The 6624-nt window shown below is 41.6% G+C and overlaps 1 pseudogene; it reads left to right on the top strand.

Annotated features, from left to right (window-relative positions):
* The first annotated feature begins 479 nt into the window (after window positions 1–479).
* LOC142576845 (U2 spliceosomal RNA) lies at window positions 480–659 on the top strand (annotated as a pseudogene).
* The last annotated feature ends 5965 nt before the right edge of the window (window positions 660–6624 follow it).

The following is a 6624-nucleotide window of genomic DNA, read 5'->3' as shown; positions in this document are numbered from 1 at the left end:
CGTCACGGCTTCTAGTGCACATTGGCTGGCCGGCGCTTCTACGGCTGCAAGGAACGCGTTCAGTGGCAATGTGAGTTCTCGGACGAACAACCGGGAGAGCGAGGAATGACTAGCGGTGTTGTGCCGTGAAGAATCATATGAAATTGTGACATCCGGTTGAGCGACATCTCAATCACTGTGGTTGGACGAGACATTCTTAAAGAAATCAAGATCATGAGCCATTCCACTCTTTGTATGTGGATCAGCAGCGAAGCTGTTTAGCGCATGACACAGAGATGACAGAATTCCGAAGAAATGTACAAACTCATTTACCGAGATATTTATATACATTCGCTTGGACGGCGGGACCACCGTTCCAAAGTCAGAGGAAACTAGACGCGCGTGAAGTTTCGAAGACACCGCCACCACGGGAGAGAGCAAGGAAAGGAGATACCAAGCTGTTTGAACGCCGACAAAGAGAGGGCGGTGTGAACGTAGACATGGCCGACACGGGTCAAAGTGTAGTATCTGTTCTTATCAGCTTAATATCCGGTACGGGTTCTATTTGGACCTAAAATATTAAACTCATTTTTGCAATTTGGCATAGTGCGTGAAGCCTGCTTCACCTCCGCCGACGGTCCACCCTTTATTGCACTACCTCCGGGATCGGCCCACTGTTTTTGCAAAAGCAGAACAAAAATGCACTGAACGCTAGCCATGAATAGCTTAGCTGTAGAACATCTCTGTAAGGGCCTCATTAAAACGCTCTATGAGAACACCTACTTGTCGATGGCAAGACGTTGTGAGGTGATGGCGCGATGGACAAGATTTTACTTTCTCGGCAATGACCTTTGACAGGAATTTACGGTCTCGGTCAGTCACCATTTGGCGTGGGGTTCCAGGTTGGAAAATAACGTTGTGGAGCAGAAAATTGGCAACATATGGGGCGCAAGTTGTTTATAGCGCTCGGGTTGTGCATAGTGCATGGCGTAATCTATAGCGGCAGCTACCCACTTGTTGCCAGGTGTGTGCACAGGAAAAGAGCCAAGTAAGTCAAAGCCAACGCAAAAGAATGACGCCGACGGGATGTAGAGTGGTTAAATGTACCCTGGAAGAGGAGCCAATGGCGTATTGACGCTTTCGACTTGCCCACAAGCCGCAATATCTTTTCGCACCAAGTGGGCGAGGCCAGGCCACTCGTAGACGTATCCAGTCGAAAGTTGGAGAGATGCCGAGGCATTCCGCTTTTTTATTTTTGTTTTCAGATTAGCTTGGTGGGTGCTTGAGCAATTCTCGCCTTCGTTTAAACGTCGACATATATATATATATATATATATATATATATATATATATATATATATATATATATATATATATATATATATATATATATATATATATCAGTTCAGTCTGATCATCTGTCTTCTATCTACGTCGTGGGCCTACCTGCCACTTGCGGTAAAGTTTTGCCCTTCGGCCGCTACCCCGAGCAAACCGCTGACCCCAAGACGACACGTGCAGACTGTTTCTAGCTGCTGGGTTGCTGAAACATTTTGACGTCATCAGCGAAAAGGCTACAAATACCGGGACCTTGTCGGACACCGACTAAATGGCAGCAGTGACGTGAACAGCACTGGATCATTCGCCTGGAGTGACAGCAGTATCTTTTTGATGCAGGTTGGTGAAATGTGTTTACTCCTTTTGTAGCTTCGTCACTGCACTTGAAATTGTGCCACGCCACTGCTGTCATACGATAGCATACCAGTGTTTGTTGCAACTCACTGTTGGTCATCATGGCAAAAATATGCAAAGAATTCGTACACGCCCTTGAGGACCTGAAGAGAGAAACTAAGATCGACCTCAAGAATTTGAAAGATTCTCGGAAACGAGACTTTCGAAATGAACTCAGTGAAATAAAAGCTAATATAAAGTTTACTGATGACATATTTGATGATATGGTAACTAATCTGAAAGCAGTTCTAGAAGAAAATAAACGCTTACGCACTGAAAATGACAACGTAAAGTCACGCTGTGATCAAATTTGAAGTCAAACGAAATCGAACGAGTCTCGAATCGTGGAGTGCGAACAGTATTCGCGAAACGCCAATATAGAAATAAAAGGAATACCAGTGAATTCTAAGGAAAAACTGACGGAAATCATGATGAAGCTTGGTGATTGTATTGGGGAACCTATATCACCGTTTCATATTGTCGTGTGCCACCGGGTTTCAGTACCTGGAAGCCTAACTGGAAAGAGCATTATTGTCCAGTTTGCACTCCGAAGGAAACGAAATGCTGTGCTGGAGAAAGGAAGACGAAAGCGACTAACGGCTAGTGAACTTGGGTTTTCTGAATCTGTGCCCATTTACGTCAATGAGCACCTCTGTACTGAAGGGAACCGCCTCCTTGCGCATGCCATTGCCAAAAGGCGTGAAACGAACTGGAAGTTTGTTTGGGTGCTTGATGGGCACCTTTATGCCCGCAAATCGGAAAACAGTGCCAGACTGAGGATCACTAGCTCGAATGATTTGAATAAAATGAGCTAAAAACATGGATGCCCCCACGAGATGCCTCGAACTTCTTTCTATCGCAGATCTAGATAGCGTTTACGGAGAAAATAGCGTTGCTGTTTTTCATATGAACTGTCGTTCTGTCTGCAACAAGGCTGATGAAATACATAGCCTGTTTACTTCCCCTAATTTTTCGTTCCATGCAGTAATGTTTACTGAAACCTGGTAACACGATGATTCAACATACTTTATGCTAGACGATTATACTCACTTTGCTAATAACGGGCGAACTCGAAGAGGTGGTGGTTGTGTCGCTGCAAATTGTGAATTCGCTTCCTGCAACAATACTTGAGAAATTCACGTTCTGCACTCTGGACTGTGAAGTGTTAACCGTTCAGAGTGACAAAAATATCTTTTGTGTTGTCTACCGCCCTCCAGACGAAAAACGTGAAAAATTTCTTTTCATCGTTAGAAGCACTTTTTGATTATGTGTCTATAAATGAGCACGTGCTATACCTTTCCGGTGATATGAATTTTGATATGCGAACCGCGTCACCACAGCAGACAGAATTTGCTTCTTTATTTGATTCTTGCGCTCTTGTGAATGTAATTACTGAACCAATGCGCGTAACTTGTTCCGCTTCAACTACTTTAGATTTAATTACCACTAACAACGATAAAAGTGCTATAACTTCCGGAACTTTGATAACTGACATCAGTGATCATTTTCCAGTATTTGCCTTTATTGCTAATACCAACCCTAAACATGCTTCTAAATCACCGGCGTCTTATTATCGCTGCTTTGATTCGAAATCCCTCGACTCCTTTTGTAATGAAATATGTACAGCCGGCTTCTCCCATATATTGTCGCTACCTGATGCAGATGTTGCGTACGATGCACTAATAGCTGAGTTAAACCACATATATCAAAACTGCTTTCCTTTAAAATGCTGTCGCAAGCGAAAATTGAAGAAACCATGGATTACGAATGCCTTATTAAAAAAATTGAAAAAATAACGGAGCTATATGCGCAATTCATTAAATCCAAGGATCCCGCGAAATTGTCTCAATATAAGAAATATCGCAATAACTTGAACAAAGAACTACGTCAAGCCAAGTACGAATACTTCAGCTATTCGTTCTCAGATAATTCTAGCACGAACCCTCAGCATCGATGGCATCAACTAGGGAAACTACTTGGACGTCACTACAACAGTGGTCCGAACTGCATTATGCGCGATGGTGCTGTGCTGACAGGGCAGGATCTTTCGAATGCCTTTAATTATTTCTTCGTGAATATCACAAATATTGTATGCTCTCCTATTAATTCAACAAACACGTCAATTCTACAATCACCGGGAGTCTTATGTCGATGTTTTTGTCTCCTACAACAGAAAATGAAATAATTTCTGTATTCAGAAATCTTAAAAACAGTAGGGCTTTAGATATTAACGGTTTTCAAATAAAACCTCTTAAGTATGTAATTGATTTGTTAACCCCAATCTTAACATACATTTTCAACCTTTGTCTCAGTAGTGGTGTATTTCCTAAGCAGATGCAGATTGAAAAAGTTATCGTGATAATCAAAGGAGGTGATACCTCTGAACTGTGACATTATAGGCCAATTTCTATTCTACCGGTAATTTCTAAAGGCATAGAGAAAATTATTCACACGAGAATAACTAACTTTTTTGATAAGCATTCTGTTTTGTCGAATGATCAGTTCAGGTTCAGACCAAAAAGATGCATTGAGTTGGCACTGCTCAAGCAAAAGGAACTCATCATAAATGCATTTGAAGAGAAGCTCCTTGTCGTCGGAATTTATATTGACTTTTCCAAACTCTTAGATTTAAGCAATCATGACTTGTTAGTAAATAAACTAAACCACTATGGTATAAGAGGGATTCCTAATTCTTTAATACGGTCATACCTTCAAGATCGTAAACAAATTGTAGCAGACAATGATGCTCTGTCTGATAGCCAATACATAAAAGTCGGGCGTGCCGCAAGGCTGCATCTTAGGCCCTTTGTTGTTTTTTGTTTACTTAAATGATATATTTTAGACTAAGCTACCGGTGAACCTTACTGCCTAGGCTGATGACCTTACCGTGCTCATTACGTGTTGTAGAGAAAATCACTTATCCTCTGCGAGTAATGAGTCTTTAGAATACATGTGTCAGTGGTCGCAGGAAAATTACCTAAAGGTGAACACAAGCAAAACTAAAGCCATGATATTTCGAGCGAAAAACAAAGTTGTAAAATATATTATGCTTAGATTTGGGGCCTACTATATTGAAATCGTGCGTAGTATCAAATGTCTGGGAGTAACCTTCTCGGAATCGCTTAATTGGGATGCCCAAATTAATACCATACGATCAAAAATGAACAAAGTGAATGGGGTGCTATGTCGTCAACGGTATGTGCTATCAACAAGAATTAAACTATTAATCTGCAACGCTTTCTCAGTTCCAATACTTAACTATTGCCACACTGTCTGGGGCACAAGTACGAAGCATAATTTATCCAAGATTATTGTTACTCAGAAACGTGCGATAAGATTAGTTGCTAACATACCATGGTATGCCCACACAGAAAACTATTATTCCGAGTTTAACATCATTCCAGTGCCTAATCTTTATGCCTTCACATTAATTCTTATGTACAAGAATGCTATTTGAACAAAGAACGCAGATATGTTGACACTATTCAACCTTCAAAGCCATGTGCCCATGTACAATGTACGCCGTTGCACCGCTTGGTCTACACCGTTTTGTCGGACTGTGTAACGATTTCAATCAAGTGTCTATAAACTTCCCTGTTACCTTAACACACTTGAACGGAATAACATCTAACTGGAAGAAATATCACAAAATAAGTTAATTAGTGTTTTGCCGCTCCTGCACTAATGTATGGTGTTTCATTCTGATTTTTGTATGTCGCGCTGTTGTTTCTTACATCACACAATGTTGACAAATGCACGGAGGCTGTTATCAATTTTGTACGTATATTTTCTTACTGATCCCTAATGTATTTTTGCCCTTGAACGGTCACAAATTTCACAATGTATTCCAATGTTTCCAGTATGTGTCTGCGTTTGTCATGACTAAGCTGTTTCCTCGTCCTACTGTCATGTGTGGCGTAATGGGGCTTTTCCAAGCCGCTGCATGCGGCTTTTACCCTTACGTCCGTTCTCATTGTGTAGTCATTGGAAAGAGAGAAATAAAGATTCTATATATATATATATATATATATATATATATATATATATAGATGCGTGTGTGTGTGGGTATGACTTGTCGAACTTATACCACGTCATTACCATAATTCCTGATTTCCCTGTGCTAAATTTAAGGCCTAGATGTAATTGTACTTCCGCAAACATATTCGAAAGTAGCTGTAAGTGTTTTGCATTTTCTGCTAGCAGCACTATGTCGACCGCACACATAGGTTCAGGAACCTTCCGTTGCACCTTTAGCCCATTACGCACGTAGGATAAATCAAACCCTAATTCACTGTTGTTCAGTCGTTTTTCTGTGCCACTAACATAAAACGTGAATAACATCGCAGATAGATGACATCACTGCTTCAGTCTTTGGTGAATTTCCACCACTTCATTGTATTTTCGGCCTTGCCATACAATTTGTACTCCGTTGTCTCTGTACATCTCGCTCAGCAGCTCGACGAAATCGTCATCTATGCCTTCGTGCATGAAAATAACCCGCAACAATTCCCCTTCTACGTTGTCGTAGGCTCCGTTAATACCTATAAATGCTATCCATAAAGGTCTGTTCAGAGTTACTGAGATTTCTGTCGGCTGAGTTAGTAAAAACGTATCATCTAAGCGTCTGGCTGGTCCCCATTCTCTACCCACTTTGACATTTCTAATTTGATGGCTCGCATTAACATCTTTGCAGCGGTGGCGTAGAGGTAGAGTATCCGCCTCGCTTGCATGAGGACCGTAGTTCGAATCCCGGTGGCGCGCAATTTTCCACCGGATTAAAAAAAAGAAATCCGCGTGTTGATAAAATTGCATAAACAGGCCTGGAGTGCGGTCTGAACCCGGTGACCTGAACCGGTAACGCACTCTCTCACCAGAGCAAGATTGGCCACCCTGGTGCAGTACTCGGCCACAACC

Source organism: Dermacentor variabilis, chromosome 3 (assembly GCF_050947875.1).
Source record: "Dermacentor variabilis isolate Ectoservices chromosome 3, ASM5094787v1, whole genome shotgun sequence".
Classification (NCBI taxonomy): domain Eukaryota; kingdom Metazoa; phylum Arthropoda; class Arachnida; order Ixodida; family Ixodidae; genus Dermacentor; species Dermacentor variabilis.
Note: the sequence above shows the minus strand (reverse complement) of the source record. Positions and strands in the feature narration are given on the sequence as shown.